The sequence below is a fragment of the Thermobia domestica genome, chromosome 17 (genome assembly GCF_964235325.1).
Source record: "Thermobia domestica chromosome 17, izTheDome1.hap1.1, whole genome shotgun sequence".
NCBI classification, from domain to species: domain Eukaryota; kingdom Metazoa; phylum Arthropoda; class Insecta; order Zygentoma; family Lepismatidae; genus Thermobia; species Thermobia domestica.
In genome coordinates, this window is record NC_137470.1 from 38,316,442 (window position 1) to 38,338,158 (window position 21,717).

Consider the following 21,717-nt stretch of genomic DNA (forward strand, 5'->3'; position numbering starts at 1 on the left):
ACTTGCATACGTTAATCATTCCTCTCTGTCTCTATGTTTGTCTCTCTCTCTGCATATGCTCTACTGTGAACGCACATGGCCTGGGATGGAATTTTCGAATGTAACCGAATGTAAGCGCTCTACCAGTGTGCTATCGTAACTCTATAGGTCTGTTACTAAAAGCAGCGTCATTTTAGATTTTGCTCGCGGAGGAGGGATTCTCCGCCGACATAAGAGTTTCACGTTTTATATCAGTGCTTTACCTTACATTTCATCAAATACGTGTTTGTTACACTCAAGGGAGGAGGGAATTACATCCCCCTATCCTGCTCAAATGACGCCCCTGAAACAGCGTGATTTTTAGAGCACTGTGCCCGCATTACAGACTTTCGAAAGCACAAAACTTACTGCCGTGATTGACAATTTCTATAGATTTTACAAAGAGCATCTTCTAAATTTGATGTGATACATAGTCTTCGAAGAAGGGAAATAATTCAAATAAAAACGTTTATGAAGCTATGAGAACATTTAGTGACTCTTTTTCATTCAGACATTACAACAAATGAAAGATATGGTTTTAGAGCTATAAAGCTTGTAAACACGGTTCCTGTTTTCTCCGTCTGAACGGAAAGAATATATTACGTCACAAAGACTGCTTTGGACAAGGAGGAGGAGAAGGTGTCGAATTGAATACTAGGCGTAGGAGGTCGATCGAGACCTGTGTATCTGAATGCGTAAGGACACAGAGCAAGAGTTGTTGAACAAAATTTTCTATACAGCGAGCTGTACACTTCAAGAGATGTCGTGGAATCGAGAAAGGAAAAGTACTATGACTAAGCATATACTGCATTGTCAGTATATTCCGTAAGGCTCTATTTACAAACGCGTTTCTCGATATTAATTGTAATTCAATCTCCGAAAAATTATTAAGTTTTGCTAAAGGAATTCATATTTAGCAAAGAAAAATACAAATGTACAAATGTAAAAAAAGAAAATAAAACGTCCATCATGAGCATATAACGTGCCGCATTAGAAGACAATATCATGACTAAATTCAAACTTCTATTTTGTCTCTAAGCTACACTTGTGAATACAAAAAAGTGTAAGAATATCTTCGTTTTGCAAACTTGAATAGGAGCTTAGTGAAACATGAAAAAAAAAATAAAAAATAACGCACCTCTTGCCCATTGTAAAATATAATTTGCAAAATAGTATTTACAAAACCTTCAAGGGACATAATTACTTTATATCGTTGAAAACAAAGACTGCAAAATGCACTTTATTACACCGATATACTCCCTGAGCATAAGACAACAAATCACTCTCAAACAAGCTCACAGGTTCTAGATGATGGGAATTGATTATATTTATGTGTCACATAGCATTGGTGCCAAATGTGTTAGTCAAGTGTTTTCTTTCATTTCTGACTTCCACTTTGAGGTACTATTCTAGTAATTACCTGACATATTTTGTTGAACGTTAAAAACATCTTTACTCATAACGGCTGGTTGTTGAACCCTGTGTATAAAAGGGGATGAGGATTTCAATCCTAGTTTATAATATAGATAACTACCAAAATTGTCTACTTTCTCCTTCCTAGAAATCAAAATATAAATGGATATAAGTACAAAGTGTGTCTCTCGAAACGCGAGGGATCTTCATGGATTTCCAAGATATTACTCCAAATGTACACAATAGAACATGGACGCTTAAAGATAATTTCAGTAGGAACACGGCTTTCAATGCAGTACACAATTTATTAAAATCCAATTTCGTCAAAAAGAAACCCATTGGGTTAGTAATTAAAAAAAAAAGAAAAGAAAACAGAGTTTTTCACAATCCTGGTTATTACAAACATAAACGTACCTGAATTCCAGATAATCATCCGCTGGTCTTTTATATTCACTTTCTTGAATGTCCTCTTCCTTTTTATTTCTGCGAAGACTAGATCCGGAATTGCTTGATTCTTCAGCATTAGAAGTATAGTCAACGAGTTCTTTTTCTACAAATTTTAAGTTACAGCGAAGTGATTCGCTATTTGTAAGCAAATTAGATATCGATAAAGGCTTTACTAAACATATGGCTTTTGAAGTTAATTTAAAATCTGATTTTGCATCATTTTTATTACATTTTGAAGGGATGTTAAATTTGGGCTCCAAAGAATCTCTAAGCATGGAAACTTTAATGTCATTATATATGGAACTTTTATTTTCTGCTGAACTAGTTTGATGAGCATTCTTTTCTTTCTTTTCCCTAATAAGTCTCGAAAAATGATTACTTGAATTTTCAGCACTATCACATGAATCTCTCAGTTCTGAATCCACGAACTTCACTATATTGTGAACCGGTTCGTATTTTGGAGACAAATTAGGTATTGATAAACGCTTTACTAAACATGTAGCTCTTGAAGCTAGCTTCCAATCTGATACTATATAATTTTTATCACATTCTGAAGTGATTTTAAATTTGGGCTCCAAGGAATCTATGGAAAATTTAATGTCATTATATCCGGAACCTTTGTTTTCTGCTGAACCAGTTTGCTGAACATTCTTTTCTTTCTTGTCCCTAATAAGTCTCGAAAAATGATTACTTGAATCTTCAGCACTATCACATGAATCTCTCAGTTCTGAATCCACGAACTTCACTATATTGTGAACCGGTTCGTATTTTGGAGACAAATTAGGTATTGATAAACGCTTTACTAAACATGTAGCTCTTGAAGCTAGCTTCCAATCTGATACTATATAATTTTTATCACATTCTGAAGTGATTTTAAATTTGGGCTCCAAGGAATCTATGGAAAATTTAATGTCATTATATCCGGAACCTTTGTTTTCTGCTGAAACAGTTTGCTGAACATTCTTTTCTTTCTTGTCCCTAATAAGTCTCGAAAAATGATTACCTGAATCTTCAGCACTATCACATGAATCTCTCAGTTCTGAATCCACGAACTTTACTATATTGTGAACCGGTTCGTATTTTGAAGACAAATTAGGTATTGATAAAGGCTTGACTAAACACGGCTCTTGAAGCTAGCTTCCAATCTGATACTATATAATTTTTATTACGTTCTGAAGTGATTTCGAATTTAGGCACCACGGAAACTTGTATATTATTACTTCCATCCCTTCCATTTTGTGTTAATCCTTTATATTTCAAAAATGTCATAGAATATGTAGAAATATGATGCTCATGTTTCAGTTGATTATTATTACTATGACATAGTTCGTAATACAACATTCAGTAGTGTCATTCTCCATTTTTTGTTTTGCCTGTTGTCGATGGGATGTTCATACTACCAAAAGACATTTATTTAACATAAGAAATATTTTTAGGTTCTTGATTTCAAAAAAGCCACTCATTCACCGTTGCAGCGAAGTGGATAGTTCTGAAACATGGTAAAAATATTATTACAACATAACAAATATGTATCTGTTAACACATAAACAAACGCAAATATAAGAATAGAGATTCAGCTAAAATTTGCTTGGAAATAAGTTGACCTGGAACAATTTGATGCGATGTTTTCACAGAGATCAAGTACATACAAAGTAGTGATACAGACTATTTGTAGTCTATTAAAACAAACAAACACATAAATTAGTCCAATGGAGTTTAGTAGGCTACAACGTAATTTGTTTATAAGGAGGAATGACATGTTGAAACTTGCATCATTATGTGGATTTTACCTTCTGATTATTGATAGATTGCAATACCAAACAAAAGGGTTATTTCAGAAGGCTGGAGGACTCATATATACTAAATTTCATGATAATTGGATAATTTATGGGATATATTGACAAAAATATAGTCAGACAGACGGACAGAAAAATGCCTGTTGAGCTGTATGACAGAAGTTCATTAGCTCAGTTGAAAAGAAACTTAAATGGAGTTAAGCTTACAAATGGTACACACTAGATGGCTAACTCCTATTCTCTCTATTACAAATTATGAATATTACGAAATTACTTGAACATACTATAACAGTACACTTCAATAGTAAACAGAATACTGCCCGAATAACAGACACTTAAATACACTGAATGCTTACAGATGTATGAAGTATTGCATATCGTTTTCCTTATTCGAATATTATCGGTTTACTTGTGGATTTGAAAATTATTTTTTTTTTCATTATTGCGTTAAGGATAAATTTCAATTCCATATCTGATACACAATTATGTGGAAATGGCCAGTGATTATATTAACCCATTTAAACCCAAATTATTTTTTGTCGAATTTAATCTTGGTTCCTGCCAGATTGGTAGAAACAAAGGTAAATAACATATTTAAATACATTATGGTTCACGAAAATGTCATGAACCACTAAGTTGGTGATGTTCCATTTTTGGAACAACGGGCCTGAAAGGGTACAGGTTTCTGAAATAAAATATTTCAATTTAACCAGGCTTAAGTACTATTTCGTTTAAGTTTTAGGATACAGATTTTACAATAATCTGCAATATTCGTTAGATACAAGGTATACAAATATTGAAACATGTTAATATTATGCATATCCCCCACATAATAGATTTTTTACATTATACTTATTTTCCAATACATCACATTTTTACTACTGATGGAAGTAAAAGAAGCACTTCCATGTTGTGTTACTTTCACTGGCCACATCTTGATTGTCTTTCTGATTTTACAATAAAATGTAATTCTTTGTCATATCCCACTTCATTTTCTGCTTATTTGTTGACTGGCCGCAATTGGTTCGAAATAGGTCTCCCAACAATTGCACGATGTTGGGATTACATTTCTTATGTGACTTTGCAGACGGCTGACTTTCATTACATGTACTAGGTTTCGGAGCTTCATCATCCAACAAACTCTTAACTATACATTCATTTCTCATCTGGTCGCTTTGCATTACTGTAAAACAAGCTTCTCCCTTAGCGAGCAACTGATTTTTAGATAGCCTCTCTATATCTGCTTAATCTTTTTCCGCTCTATCTTCTTCCGAGAACTCTTCATTTTCTGGTGGTGTAATGACAATATCTGCAGTAAGAATATCTTCTCCGTTAGCAAGTATATTGATAATTTCGTCAGCAATCAATCTGAAATAGGGAGGAAGAATGTAGATTTCTGGGCTTTCGGCATCTGTGGCCATGTTACCCCGTCACGTTTGAAGGATGATGTCCCTCGGCGAAAACACTCTTCAGGGAAAGAGAAGGAAGCAAGTGTTGGAGAAGGAAAGAAGCGGCCTGGGACAAATATATTAGGTACCATCCCTTCATTTGTTTGGTGTGAACGAGGAAAACCCAGGAAAACCTCATTCAGGATGGCTGGCCTAAAAATCATCACACTTTTTCGACCGAGAGCCCGCACCGGGAATCGAACCCCGGACCGCTGGCACTCAATCTAAAATAAAACAGTATTTCTAGAAATAAATAAAATCCACATGAAGTTGTGAAATACACATTTAAAATATAAAACAACATTAAGCATTTATTTACTTACAAGCTACCAGATACAGCTCAAAGGCCATTTTACACTGGAGTGATCAACATAATGGTAACATTGGGGAAGGAACTGAAAGGAAGGCGACCAGGGCTTGTAAAATTGTGTAGGTTGCTAATGATTCCCCTACAGTACATATAAAATATAACTATATAATATGCCTTTATCTATGTCCAAATTTTACTGTTTTTATCCCACTGCAGTAAAGTGAAATCAATAATAAATGTTACAAAATGTAATAAGGCGTTCCTAACAACTCCTATATATAGGTAAATAAATGTACGGTCCAGTGAATGAGCGATCAAGACACCTGCAACTCTATTTGGCTGCCATTTTTCAACTGAAAAAGAGCTCCTTCGTGGCTAAGCGGTTAGCGTACACGCCTTTGGCATGGGAGACCGGGTTCAATCCCCGGCGGGAGTTCATGTGGTTCGATTCCACTTTAATGAGTAGGCCACGTCTCATATAGCCTCGCTGCTGAAAGGAACGTTAAATTCACAATCAACTCAACCCAACTGAAAAGCATACTGCTTGGGTGTAAAAGTTGAGTCAATTTTGTGTGTATAAATTTAACCTCCTCCATGAGACCAATAAATTCCGAATGCGAGCGCAAAATGCCCTCAAAAGCGGCACAAATAGCATCAACTTAAAATACGCTCATAAAATGAACTAAACAATTACTAATTCATCCAATGAAATTACCATGTTCTATAGCCTTATGGGTACATTTACGCCCGTTGTTCCAATAATGGAACAAACAAAATACAAACTTCATGTACCCGTTCGAGCCCGTTGTTCCAATATTGGAACATTCAAAATTATAATCCGTTTTTATTAATAACAATCATAATCAATTGTTGCATTTCACATGCACTGAAAACTTAATACTTCTCCTACGCAAATAATATTATATAGGTAGAAAATTCATAAACGAACATAAAATTTACTTACCTCCTTTGAGACCCCATAATTTGTTCTTATTAAACGCAAGTAATATCGACAGTACACATCGTTCGCGCCAATTCAAGACAAAGATAAGTCATTTGCTAAACCATTGGTGCCAAATGAAGAGGTTCATACAAAAAATTTTACTTTTATTCACGTAATATAAAAAATAAAAGTAAAGTAAAAATGTTCCAATTTTGGAACAACGGGTTCAAATGGGTTAATCGATGAGTGTTTTACACAAATAATTTAAATTTCTGCATAAATAGATACGCCTATACTTTATCATATCAAAAATCAGATTAAAAGTAAAACCAAGACCACAGATTTCCGATTCTGGTGAGCAGAATTTCGGAATCAGCTCAAGATGGGATTAACATTTAAATTAAGAAAGAACAGTGCTGTTTCAGATTGCATGTAAGACTGTAGCGCCGCGTCACATATAGCCTCACTATCAAAAAAAGATGCTTAAGTTCAGTAAAGGACAGCAACGATCAAAATCTCTCTCTAGGAAGTTTTGAAGAAGCTTACAAATACGTGTTCATCAACCTTTTCAACTTGGTATGAATGATGATTACAAAAGATGTTTGGCAAAATAAGAGGAATAAAATAGATGTATGATCTCAGTACTGGATGATGATACTATTATTGGCAACAATAAAAATAATGCCTTAATAACTACCCCGGAGACAGCTCCATGTAAAAGTAAATACATATCACCAATCACTTTGGAAATACTACCGGATAAGGTAGCTTTGTATTATCAAGCATTTTGAATAGACGTTTAATCGCAGATTTAAACAATATGACAGATATTTATATACTGAAAACTGCATATTAGTATACCTAATGTTACAGAGAATGACACAGTAAATGAGTTTGAAGTTTCCGCATTATTTAATAAAATTTAGAAAAATCATCATTGAGCATTAAAATCAATTTAAAGGACAATTCAAAATAAAAATAAATATATATCTTCACTAGGTGCAGGGTGTATGGGAATCGTATGATTCGCTTTACAAAGGTTTGATGAAACTTTATCATGTGTTTAACGTTATAGATGTCTTCACTGAAAATGCCAATCGATACCAACGACATTTACTGATAATACCGAAATACTTTATGAAATACAGTATATTTATCCGAATTATATCGATACGAATTTATTGTGTAAAAGTATACTAAATTTTCAATTCTAAAAGTGCGACTTGAGCTTTCATCAGTTAGAAGTGCGTCTAATGTACAATTTCATTTTTTTTATTGTGCATTAAATTACTTTAGAACTAGCTGATTACGCAAAATTCCTTTCCCTCATGGGTCGAGTTTAACTAGTAGAGATTTACGACTGAATGCACATGCACTCAAAACAATGACCGCCATGTTCGTACGCCATCTGTTGGTTCAGGAAAAACTGTTTCCATTGCTTAGTAGAGAAATGATTTAAATGAAGTTATCACCAAGCACATTTTTCAAGTGTCTACTATGTTAGTAATAAAACGAAGAATAAAAAAGAAACAGAAATCAGGTTTCTTCTAAACTTAAATATGTGTATGTTCGTTCACAAAAATTATTTGATTATACTATAATATCTAAGTTTAGAGTACTAATTTATACGATCATACAACGAAGCACCTAACACATATCCTGAAGTATTTTTCAGGAATAAGTTCAATCCATTACATTTACTAAATCGCTTAAATATAGAACTCGTGTTATTTTCCTTAGCAGTGCATCACGATCATTGCCTATGAACATATGTACTCAACAGTAGTTATGTATGCTACACGTATAAGCACACGAAGGATTTTGTGACTAATTTATCTAGTACCTTTATACGTAATTGGACATTGTTAGCAGCCTGAGTAAATAATCCAATTTATGTTATGTTTCTGTCGCCGAACGATATTACGAAATGAATCTTGTTCATACTTAAGAAAAAATCCACGATATAAAGGCATGATGATTTGATAGAATCCTAATTTCTGGCATGCAAGTTCATCGTAGATTCGGTAACGAACGTATTTAAATTGGAGCCCGAGGAAATTTACCCAGATTAAAATATTTCTGCAAGTCAAAATAATCTGAATTCTCTACTGAGTTCTACGCGAGGAAGCACAAACCTCAAGTAATAATTATGTCCATGAGCTTTTTGCGAATTCTCCAGTATTATTATCGAATTACTTTACCCGTTAACATTATTTGATTGTCGTGTTTTTAGCTAATGTAATACACTCTAAAATTTTCTATATTCATTCAGAAAATTACGTAACTGATATAATTGGTAGAGGGTAACAAGTAGTGGTCGACGTGGAAATTTACAGATCGACAGAAGTGGATTGAACACGTAAGTTAACGTTTAGATTAAAAAGTAAGTATATACAATAGCACAGTAATGATAATAACCTAATTCAAAATGACTGATTATTAAGTGAAATAAAATGAAATTTCTAGCTTGACGTCTTATATTTATGTCCTGAAGGCTGAGAGAGAAAGACGTTTAATAAGAGTGAAGATTATAAAATATTAAGCGGAATCGTCATGTACAAGGAAACGCCAGAACCGTGAGAAAAGTTATGGATACAAAGTTGTTCTCAACAAAGGGTCTTTCCTTGTAAGATAGTGAAATCGGCCCTTGATCCAAATTAGTTCGTTATTGACCCAAACGGTTACCATTGACCTAAAACAACCTAAAAAAATGACTCCCTTACCCTTACCGAATTAACGTATCATACATGATCTAAATTGAATATTTTTTAATTGTGGTGGGAATGGTCGAAATATTTTGAAAGTCTCACAGATTGTAGATACTACATAGGTGTAAATGTGCAATTTTTAAAAATCATTGATGCGCATACTTTTCGGGTTGAAAATTAAAAAAAAAATGTAGAAATAATGATGAGGGGGCCACGTCGCTGATTTATTTGGTTAAAAAAATTGTTATACCCTTAGGCACTCCCATGTGCAAAAAAAAGAAATAATAATAAAAATAAATAAATAAAAAATTGCGCGTATACTGTAACTCACGATTTTTCGCAATTATTCCATTTTCCTTATGTTTATGGGTAAAATTAAGTTATTAGTAAGTGGAGATAATAGGAAGAGATCCATCTAAGGAGATATTTCCAAAAAATATAATAAAATAATAAAAATATAGGCAAAAAACAAAATTATGTTCGGTTTTGTGTATACTGGCAATAATGTTTTCCAGGGATTTTTTTCAGTAGCATAGCACGATTGCAGAGGGAATAACAGGATTGGTAGGGATAGAGTTGAATCAAGGAACTGGAAAAATGGAGTAAAATATTGCATTTATTGGTTTAAATCTAGTGTGTAAATTGTCTGCCAAATATAAATTAGCTTCTGTAACCAAGATGTTGTACAGAAATATAGAAACAAAGAGAAACACTGGTGTCTTAAGTTTGGAAGTGACATGCTCTATAGCCATGAGCATTTATTTGTTAAGAAAAAGACAGGCAACAAAAGATAGTCTGTGTGGTCAAGTGGGTAGAGTGGCGGACTAGTAATTCTTATACTGTTTTGACACCAGATTGAATCTCATCCGATCCCGTCCACTTTTTTAAAAAAACATCATTGAAGTGTATAATTTTTATGTTAATAAGAACTGAAACAATATAATAAGGAAATAACTTTTTGTTTCCTCTGATGACATATTTATTTAAAATTAGTGTACTATTAGTAATAGCGATTGCTTTCAGTTTATGCTGTTGTATAGCTTCTTTTCTCATCCACTTTTCTTGAAAAAAATTGCCTCCAATAAAGTATGAAAAATATATATAGACAGAAACAGACATCTTAGTATCAAACGTGATTTATCGTGATGAAATAAACAAGTTTCCCGTTATTAAAAAAAATGAAATGAAATCTTTGAGTTTTGCGTCCCACAGTATGCCGGTTAGGCTAAAGGAGACGGTGATGATGAGTGATGAATGAAAAATGGTGGAATGAAGAAAGTGGGAGGAAACGGGAGAACCCTGAGAAAACCCACGCACACAGTGTTTGTCCACCACAAAGTTCACTTGACGAGGGCGGGGATCGAACCCTGGACCCCAAGCACCAGAGGTGAACGTTCTACCACTGAGCCACCGCTATTAAAAAAGAAACCTATAGAAAATTATTGAATTTGTTCTTTAGGTTTTCAGCATGCTATATATATTCTTTATAAGACTATACTTTATAAGGCAAGATGTTCGATCATACCCACAAATTTAGCTAGTGAGTGAAAGATGTTTTCGGCGCAAATATTTTACAGGTTTAGATGCATGAAAGACCAATACGCCATGCTCTCGACCTTAGTTTATTCCACATAATTATCCGACATATCATAGCAGGTAAAAAGCAGCATCAATCGGCAAGAAGAACTGCAAGATGTTGTCTTAGTCTGTTTCTGATGCTCCGGACTCGATCGCCTAGCACGCCCGTCTATACCATGACTCATACGTCTATCATTCAGAGCAGGCACGTATCCAGCTTTTCTTTTCGGAGGGGGCCAAATACGAATCCTCGTAAGCACGTAATTCTAATGTTTCAAAAATGTCAATAATAATAATAATAATAATGCACCAGTTCCGTATTTCTCTTAAACATTTCTTACTTTTCATTTATGAACCGGTCATACTGCATTGTAACACAAACGAAATCAAAAAATATCTTTAGACCTATGTAAAGAAAACTACTACGTATATCACATAACAAAAATAGCAAATGGCAATAAGTGTATCTTTCTAATACAGTAATGTTATAAACAGAACGGAAACGAAATTGTAATCCCACTGAAAAGTGTTCTTTAATTCCACTTGGTATCAATGGCATTACGATATATTCTTACAAATAACACTTCCCAAGTGTAACACTCCGATTTTGATAAAATTTAACAGGCAGACACCACACATAAAATAAACGAATACATGTTATTTTCTGCTGAAAAACGGTTTTATGGGGCAAAAGCCCCCACCAAAATTTTGAAAGTTGACGCCCGAAAAGCAAATACAAGTGGACCAAATTGAACGAAATTGTGCAGAGATATGGCAGACGTAAAATGAAGGAATACGCATTTGTATTTTCGTGGAAAAAACGGTTAGGTGGGGCATAGATATTCGTTTATTTTTTTGCGTATTGTTCATTCACAAAATGTCCTTGCAATTCTTCATGTCCTTTACACACATCTGACATGTTGTTGCTAGCATTTTTGGTATTTCATGATCAAAGGTTTAGTAGGAAAATGTGCCCCACCTAACCGTTTTTTCCAGGAAAATACAAAACACGTATTCCCTAATTTTACGTCTGCAATATCTGCGCACAATTTCGTTCACTTTGGTCCACTTGTTTTTGCCTTTCGGGTGTCAAATTTCAAAATTTTTGGGTGGGGGCTTTTGCTCACTAAAACCGTTTTTCAGCAAAGAAAATAAAAAAGCAATTATTTGATTATGTGTAGTATCTACCTGCCAAATTTTATCAAAATCGGAGTGTTACACTTGGGAAGTGTTACTTGTTAGAATTATAACAACAACGCATTGCCCACAGTTTGGACACTGACTCAAAGTAATCTGATATAAAAAAACTCAAAAGGTAAAAAGTAGGTTTATTAAAAACTGCTTCAGGTTTGGAAAGGGATATTTGACATTGATTGATTTTAACGTCCCGTTCAGCAGCGAGGCTATATGAGACGTGGACCTACTGATTAACGTGGAATCCGAACCACACGAGCTCCCGCCGGGAATTGAATCCGGGACTCCCACACCAAAGGCGCGTACGCTAACCGCTTAGCCACGAAGGAGCTCGGTTTGGAAAGGGACAGCTTCTAGGTCCTCACGCTGGATACGTCCCTGAATCAATGCATTATATTTGTTTCTTGCAAAACATGATTATTAGATGCGTAATATGTAAAATGATATCATAATTTGACTTTTAATAGGTCTTTCCTTAACACATCCATATTATCTGGCGTATTTTTCATTACATTGTACTTTTCACTTTTTTACCTTTGCAACTGACAATCATCGTTTGGACATTTCAGTCGCACCTACCTAATATTAACAACGTTTCTACAATAATTTCATAACATTGTATTATTTCTTTGTTGATTAGCTTGGTTAGGCTTATTTAAACACTTTTTTCTTTGCACCGACTTGTCACATCTCTTGGATGAAAATACACTAGCTCTCACTCGAAATCAAATCCAGAACCAATGCACTTGAACCATTTGACCACAACAAGACACATTTAAAAAGAAGTTTCGATTTTGTTCGGAAAATTGTGATTAGATGTAACATTTAAAAATATATTTAAGAAAGGGTACGGAGCAAACGCACTGTACTTTCTCGGTCATATTTTTTACAGTGACTCATGTTAGGCTGCAACTATTATTGAAACATTTATTTGGGAAATTGCGAATAAAATAATGTTTTGGAAAACTTTGCTAGAAGAAACTTCGGGCCCAAAAGTAAAGTACCCATTGGTCATTTTTCCGTTAGAAATAACTTGATCAATATATTGGAGTTATTAAGGATATAATTGTATGTCTAAGCAAAAGAGTCTGAGTAATTTCTGAGAAAATCATGAAAAAAGTCTTCCCCCAAGAATAAATTCTCTTGTGGATATTTTCAGGACAAACGAGCTATGCTTTATTTTTAGTGTTTTCATAAAACCTTTATTTATGAAATACGAACACAATCGCCTGAGTCGTTCTTCAGAAAATCGCAAGGTAAAACTTACTGTCAAAAGTAATATACCACTTCTAGATTTTCAGGATGAGGTAATTATACCATATAGTTAGGTTTTTTATGTAACATGTATTTATAAAATATGAACAACAAACATCTCCTGAGTTGTTTTTAGGAAGGTAATCGGAGAAAGCTTACCCCAAAGGTAAACTATTCTATCTGTAATTTTCACAGTATATCGAGTAATTTTTAAGCAAATCGTCGGGAAAAATTTCACTGTCAAAGTAGACTATCTCTTTTGGATTTTTCTTTTCGGGAGAAGCGAGTTATACCATATTGTAAGATTACTACAGAAAATATTTTTACTCAAATTAGAACAAATTTGTCTGTTATTACTGAGAAAATTGTCAAAAAAAAATTCAACTCTTGAGAAAACCACCACTTCTGTATGTTATCGGAATAGACGATTTATGCTGTATGTTAGTTTATTAATGAAACATCTCTTTACGGAATATGAACAAAATTGCCTGAGGCCTTAATGGGAAAATCATCGGGGGGAAAACACACCCTAAGAGTAAATCACTCCTTAGAACGAGTTGTCATATTGTTAGGTTATTAATGATACGTTTATTTATGAAATGTGGTTGAGAAAACTGTGCAAAACGAATGCATACCATACAGTAAATTACAATATATATATATATTTAGAAAAAATATTCATATTCGGTGGAGATTTCTTAATAAAATATATATTTATAAAACGTAAATAAAATCTTCACAGCTTTTTTTTTCTTGAGAAAATTGAATTATTTTAAATCTTAATCCTTCAGTAAATTACCCTTACTTTTAGGTGTCGAAGAATGTAAAATTCAAAAGATAGTATGTAATTAAAACGTTATGTGTAGAATTCGGGCCAGATACGTTGAACAGTATGGCCTCTATTTGAGTGCATGTAAAAGCGTGACGAACCGAGAGACGAATAAGTGGACAGACATCGAAAAATCATCTTTTCGATATGTACGAGCCATGTAACTTGAATTCATTGAAATATGGTATTCGGTTTTTATAACTATTAACACACAATCTTCTTTCGTCGTTTGAATGTGAAAACGAATAGGCCTACACCGACACGTAATATGATCATTTGTAATCCCAAAACTTTAATTTGTTATTTTTAATGTGTTGTCAAGCTAGAAAAAAAAGAAAAAAAAAACGCTTATGCATGTTACATCATTCTATTATCAGTTCTTGCTTTCTATTATCTCCACACTAATACATAAGCACAAGGAAAATTGAATTATTGCGAAAAATCGTGAGTTACAGTATACGCTTGAGGATACAACAATTTTTTTTGCGCATGAGGATACAATATATATATATATATATATATATATATATATATATATATATATATATATATATATATATATTTGGGGGGACCTGAAAGTGATGGCAACATTGTTAAAAAGAAATAAAACTGAAAGCACGCGTGCTTTTCCCACAGTTTTTCTATCATTTTAGGGCCCTCAAGGTGATGGCCCCTTCAAACAATCCTTTGCCAGTGTTCACAGTTTTCCTTTCTCTTGCGTCCCTAACCCCTTCAGTCGTTCTTCGGCTGCTTGGATTGTGTCCATTTCGAAACAGAAACATTAAATACATCTCCGTAACAGTACTTCCACTTTAACCGACTATTGCACAACAAAGTTACACACACAACATGTCGCCTAATCGTTTCTACCAGTGCTTGCTTCACTGGCCTCACACACTGGCGCTTAACTGCACTGAGAAAAGGCGACTCGCTACCGATGAATAAGGTTTTCCCACAACTAACGTTTGAAATACGTACTAGAGGCAGCGGAAAAACAAGTACGCCTTCTATTTCTATATTTTATCTGGAATCGAAATAACTTCACGTACCTTGTTATTATAGAGGAACTAGCAAGTATCAAATTTTTGTCACGAAGCATATGAAATATGTAGACAGATTCTGATGTAGGAATCCAGGGTTATGGTTAGCAGAAGGGGGGAAGAACGTAAAAAAAAATACGATCTACAGGGGAAAAGGATGTTGCAAGTACTTAGACCCAGGGGTGGACTGGCTATGTAAAAAGGGCGCGGTCACATACTCTGGGAGGGCGCCGTCCATCTGAGGCTTTCGCTTGTATGGAATACCTCCTCCTAATAAAAGAAAGTGCCGGGGGAAATTAGTACACAAAACACAACAAAAGATTAACTAGCTATTGCAGTTAATCACGATAGAATTATACAAATTCAATATTTTCATAAACAAAGAGACTTTGAGTACTCAATACGAGGCGTGTTTTTAAGTAAGGTCCGTTTTGTTGTAGACACTAGTAGTTCGCGGGCATACCGCAACTAGCGTGTGCGTCGTGTACCGGCTGCCTCGGGAACAAATGTGCACAATTTCAACTCTGTAGCTGACCTGTGCAGTTGTGTTCTGTGCTTTCACAATGTTTAAGTCTATGAAGTCGCCCGCAGCGTGTGAGGTTCGCTCAGTGATACGGTTTTTGTCAGCAAGTAACCTGTCTGCTGCAGAAATTTATCGACAGATTTGCGAAGTGTACGGTGATACTGTTATGAGTGCAAGCAAAGTGCGTAAGTGGGTACGAGAATTCAAAAATGGCCGTGACAACGTCCATGATGAGGACCGCTGGTCGCCCTTCTTCGATTACAGACGATTTGGTGGCTTCAGTTGAAGCGAGGGTTCGTGAGAACAGGCGCTTCACAATAACAGGTCTCTCAAACGAATTTCCTGACGTGTCGGGATCAGTGCTTTATAAAATTGTTTCTGAACACCTAAAGTTTAGGAAACTGTGCTCCCGTTGGGTCCCGAAACTCCCAAAGAGGACCACAAAAACCAAAGATTTGAGTGTGCCATGAAGTTTTTGACTCGTTATCACGAAGGAGGTGACAGCTTCTTAAGTCAGATCGTAACTGGAGACGAAACAGACTCTGTCCCAGCGCAAATCATGGCGTCGGTGTTTTGGAATAGGCATGGTGTTTTGTTGGTCGACTTCATGCAACGAGGAACCATTATTAATGCAGAAGCATATTGCCAAACCCTGTGAAAGCTACGCAGATTCAAAACAAACGATGCGGCATGCTGACAAAGGGCATTGTTCTTCTCCATGAAAATGCAAGACGTCACACTGCAAGTCAGACCCGCGATTTGTTGGACAGTTTTGGCTGGGAAGTTTTAAACCACCCACCCTACAGTCCTGATCTTGCGCCGAACGATTACCATCTGTTCCTCCATCTCAAACAACACCTCAGTGGCAACCGTTACAATGATGACGACGATGTGAAAACGGCAGTGAACTCTTGGTTATCGGAGCAGGCGGCAAGTTTTTATGAAGGTGGTATGATAGTTGAAATTGGTTGAGAGGTATGATAAGTGTTTAAACAAACTTGGCAACTCTGTCAAAAAATAGAGTAAAGTATGTACTTTCTGAAAATACATATACTTTTTTGAATACATATACCTTTCGTTGTGTACTTATGTTCAAACGCCTCCTATATTAGGCCTATATAAATCTGCACACTTTAACTGAGACTACAAAAATCACACCAGTTGTTTAAATTCTTCGGCTACATTTGTTAACAGCCTAATTATAACTGAATATTTGAGTTAAATTTGGGGCTTATGCTATTTTTCATACTTTTGAAAAAAGAAATTCAAAAACAACTGGAAAATGAAAGTAAAGTCTCCGCTTTATGCTTGAAGGAGCATTCGCATCTCCTTGCTTTTTTCACACATTTTGTCAATAATAAGATTGTTGTCTATTTTGGTCAGAATGTCTTTTTCTGAGTTCATCAAGAACAATGATTCCAGATGTTCATCTGTAAGTCTTGAACGGAGTCTTGTTTTTATGTAACGCAACTAGCGTCTCTAACAGCGGAAGTGGGAGGGAGAGACATGTAAAAATGATCCAAAATGACCGAGATTAGAGTGAAATCAATATATTTGGAAATCGCTGAGATCATTAATGGTACCACCAAAGCCTAAAACAGAAAGGGCAAGGCCGTAGGCCGAGTAAAGACGGGATCTGGAGGCGGAGCATTGGGGGTGGGAGGGTTGATATATAAAAATCATCCAAAATGACCGATATTAGAGTCAAATCTATAAATTTCAGGGTCCCTAAGATCATTATAATCACATTCCCAAAGCCAAAAATAGAAAGAGCGGCCGCAGGCCGAGCAAATACTGGGATTTGGGGCGGAGCGTGGGGTTGGTAAGGGTGATATGTAAAAATCGTCCAAAATGACTAATATTAGAGTCAAATCTATATATTTAGCGGTGAATCTAATGTCATTAATAGCATTCCCACGCCGAAAACAGAAAGAGCGAGGCCGCAGGCCGAGCAAATACCGGGGTCTGGGGTGGAGCCCTAGCTGGCCAAAGGCTAGCGAATTTATAAAATAATTATGTACCTTTGTTTTTTTTAATTGTGTTCAGAGAGGAAACTGTGCGCCTTCCCGAGGCTAAGACGGGTCTTAGCCCCTCCCGAGGAGGGCGCAAAGGCACTGATGTGAGGAGGGCACAGCGGCCATCGGGCCGGTACTTTATTATGGCCAGTCCACCCCTGCTTAGACCTAATAAAATGGGGAAGGTTCTAGAACACAGGTCCCCCCATATAGCTTAACACCTAACAATAAGTTGTTCTTTTCTGTACCAAAATAAAATATTTAATTCACATAGTACTGCTGAGTGAGCGTCAGCGAGTCAAGGGGGGTTAGAGCCCCTCAGAGCGCGTTGTTTTCTGTCTTTATTACAGATAAGTGGGAAGGAGAATCTGTGTTGTAGAAACTTGCCAATAAAACGTACAAACATTTAACCTAACCTAAACTAACCGAAGCTATAAACTGTGTCATATAGCCTAGTGATGGGCAGTAGGAATATTGCCGTTTTTTTCCCCTGGCATATAAATTCCCGGGAAGGAATTTATTTCCATTTCTTTATTTTATCTTAGAAATTATAAGAATCGTATGACTAATTACTTTATTTTCATTTATTGTGATTTACTTCTAGGCTTTAAATAATTTGGGGGTTAAAAAAATAAAATTCGTTGACTGTACGGTTTATACCTACTCATATAATATACTCATATAATAACTAATATACCTAATCATATGGTTTATTAGTTCAATTTCCATTTGCACTAAAATATAGCAAAGTACTAATTTACAAATAATGAGAAGGAACCAGCTTGTAAAGTAATGTAGAAATTATGTAGAAATAGAGATGAAGTACAATTAATACACCTCGAATCATCGTTAGTAATATACGTCAGTCAGTCTCCTGTTTACGACTCAAATTTCTGAAGAGGTACTCGGACTTCCCTTACATAAGAATTAACGCATGAAATTTAGAGAATTGGTAGGAAGAAAGGTCGTGTGTGGCAATGTTACGTGCTAAATTATAAAGATAAGTCAGTATCTTACAAATTTTGTGAACATAAATATGTATGCGCAAATGTTGAAAAATTGGTGAGACATGTATCTTCAGGCAGTTACCCAATCTAATTTGTTTATAACATTTAAAAAAATAATATGTTTATAATATCAGTAGTAGAGTGAAGTTTAGAAAATTCACTTACTTGTAAATTAAACTGTTCAGCGGTGTAAAAATATGTAGATTTACTATACGGTACCATTTTTCCACATATTTACTTTCATAGAACATATTGTAAGTAAATATACATGTATGCGTACTCTCTAAATATAATAAAATATTAATAAAGCAACATACTACGAATCAGAATATACATTTTAAAGAATCCTCTGGAGACAACTGCAATAATATACTGTGATAAAAAACGAATTTAACTTTGAAATCATAATATAGTAATAAAATGCAATTTCCTTTGTGATTGTACATAAATTTCCGGAAAAATTCCCATTTTGGGAATCTTCCCGAAAAATATCCTCCCGGGAATTTACCCATCATTAATATAGCCTCGCTGCTGAAAGGGACGTTAAACTGAAAATCAAATCAAATCTAACCTGAACTAACCTAAATTAACATAATATTAGTAGAAATAATCGAAATTCTATTATTTTTTAGTAGATTGGTTACCTAACTACTAGCGCACTTTCCTCCCACACCCCCTGACTACCAAAAATTACATATCCGCCACTGACCATTACACTTTAACACAGAAGGATAGCACAAAGTAGATTAGATATTGTACACTGAGCATATGCTTTTATGACATTTAAAATCATAAAAACTTACATCTAAAACTTATAACTTATAGGGCTGTCTTTGATTGAAAAAATAGTTTTTGTTTGATCGAAATCGGTTCAGAAATAGCTGAATTATAAGAAGATAAAGTTTAGTATGTCGCATAGGCTTTTATGACATTTAAAATCATAAATAAATTTCAAAGTAAAAAGCAGCAAAACCTGTGCACAGGTGGACCTGAGAGGACTTACGCCTTTCTCTTATTTGTTTGTTTGGTTTGCTTTTGGCTGCCTCTCAGGCTCCTTTTTCTGTTTGTTTCTCTTTCTGCTGCTGCTTCTCTTGTGCCTCCGTTTCTCTTTCTGCTGCTGCTTCTGCTGCTGCTTCTGTTGTGCCTTCGTTTTCTTTTCCCGACTAGCGCTAGTCTCCATTCACGTCAACTCAATCTGATTTGCTGCTTATAGATGAGAGAGTGAAAATCCTTCTTCTGGCTTGGAGGCGACTCGAACCTGCGACGTCCACGCCGATAACTACTTACAGCTGGCCAGACTGCAAGCGAGCGAGCTCGGCTAACACTACGCTCAAGAAATCAAGTGAAAATTAGTCCTTATATATGAACAAATACTTCTACAAGCAACGCCATCTATTAGCAAAGTGATAAACTACATGATATACAGCACTATCTACTGAGTAACTGAGTAACTTCTTAAAATGTCCACCTAGCTAGTAAATATAGCTAAAGCATCAATGTTCAAAAAAAAAGAAAAAAATGTCAGTGTTGCCAACTCACTTGCCCAATATTATAGTGTTTACCCAAAATATTTTTAATAGGGTAGTCTTACGTCCCCATAGTTATAATGTGCTAACTCATCAAATAAAAAAGTTGGCAAATTTCTGAAAAAAAATTATGAGTTGGTATACACTGCAAAAAATAAAATTCATAAATTTGAAAAATAAAAAATACTAGCATAATCTACATAAAATTCTAAGACTTTTTTAAAGAATAACATTTTTCCGAAAACTCAAAAATAAACCCGTAAAAATTCCCGAAATTTTGATTTTTTCTAAAATTCTCCGTAACTTCACCGAATGTTAACCGATTTTCAAAATTCAAACGACATTCGAAGAGAAATAAATTTGCCATCTTTTGACTGTATTGTGGGTTGCATACCTCTAAGGATAGTATTCTTAATTTGTTACATCTCCGTTGTTTATTAACCGATTTTCAAAATTCAAACGACAATCAATAGACAAAATAAATTTCCTATCTATCGAATGTCTTATAAGTTGCATAACTCTAAGGATATAATTAGAAAAACTCAAATAAATCTCTTATTTATACATGTATCTTTAAAATTCGAATGACATTCAAAAGTACTGCTTCTCCTTATGCATTGTGTATGTTTAAAGGTTTCAGTTTTATGGCTTTATAACCATAAAACACTTAGAACATACTTAAAATTACAAGTTCGGATACTGATAATGGAATCTTCTGTTAATCTCGTTCTCTATAGGAAACAATGACTTCTTAAACTCTGTCCACTGATCGTAATTCAAGCTGAATAGACAACCGTTAATATCAAAAACTACTTGAACTTCGGTTTGCACATTTTTCACAATTACATTGAAGTTATTAGTAAGAATAAACTTCTTTTGGGGATCCATTTCTAAACACTCCATTTTTTACTTATGACAACATATTTTTGTTCATTTTCATTCATTTTTGGATTTAAATACAGAACTCAACAGTTGGATAGTTACCTTTTAGACCAGTGTATTTGATTTTTATTCCATCTTTAACGATCTCATCAATCATTTTATCTGTTAAGTGTTTTGTAAATGTAGGTGGGAGAAAAACCTTGAACTTCTCACATTCGGCTAATATGCTCTTCCCAAACTTAGTTTTAATCTTTTCCATTTTCACAATCTTATATTCTGTATTTAATTCTAATTATCTTAATCCAATAACCTCTTTTTGTTCAAGACTTCCAAGCTTGTTTAAAAAATCAACGTGTTTTGCCATCGTGTTTATTATATAGAAAATCAATGAACACTTTTCAATTTTTATCTTCACCAGAAAATATTTAATCATTTTTGTCAATTTCGTTTGATGGAAAAACTTCCATAAAACAATCGTTAATGAAAACAGTTTGAGGGTATCTTTTCGATACCCTTATGTCCGTTGATATTTTGTTAACCATCTAAAACTCTTCTACCACTTTCTCATTCTTGGGATCATATGTAAAGTTCTTTCGCCCAATTAAAATCACATAACATATAGTATTAGCAGCCACAGTTTCTGCAAAGTCTACAACAATCTTTATGTTCGTTCTCTCATTTATCGATACATTCTTCCTCTTACTACAATTAATCACATACATTGGCCTGTTATCTATAAACTCTTTAGGGTCATAGTACATTTCGGTGTTGCCACATGTTATTCTC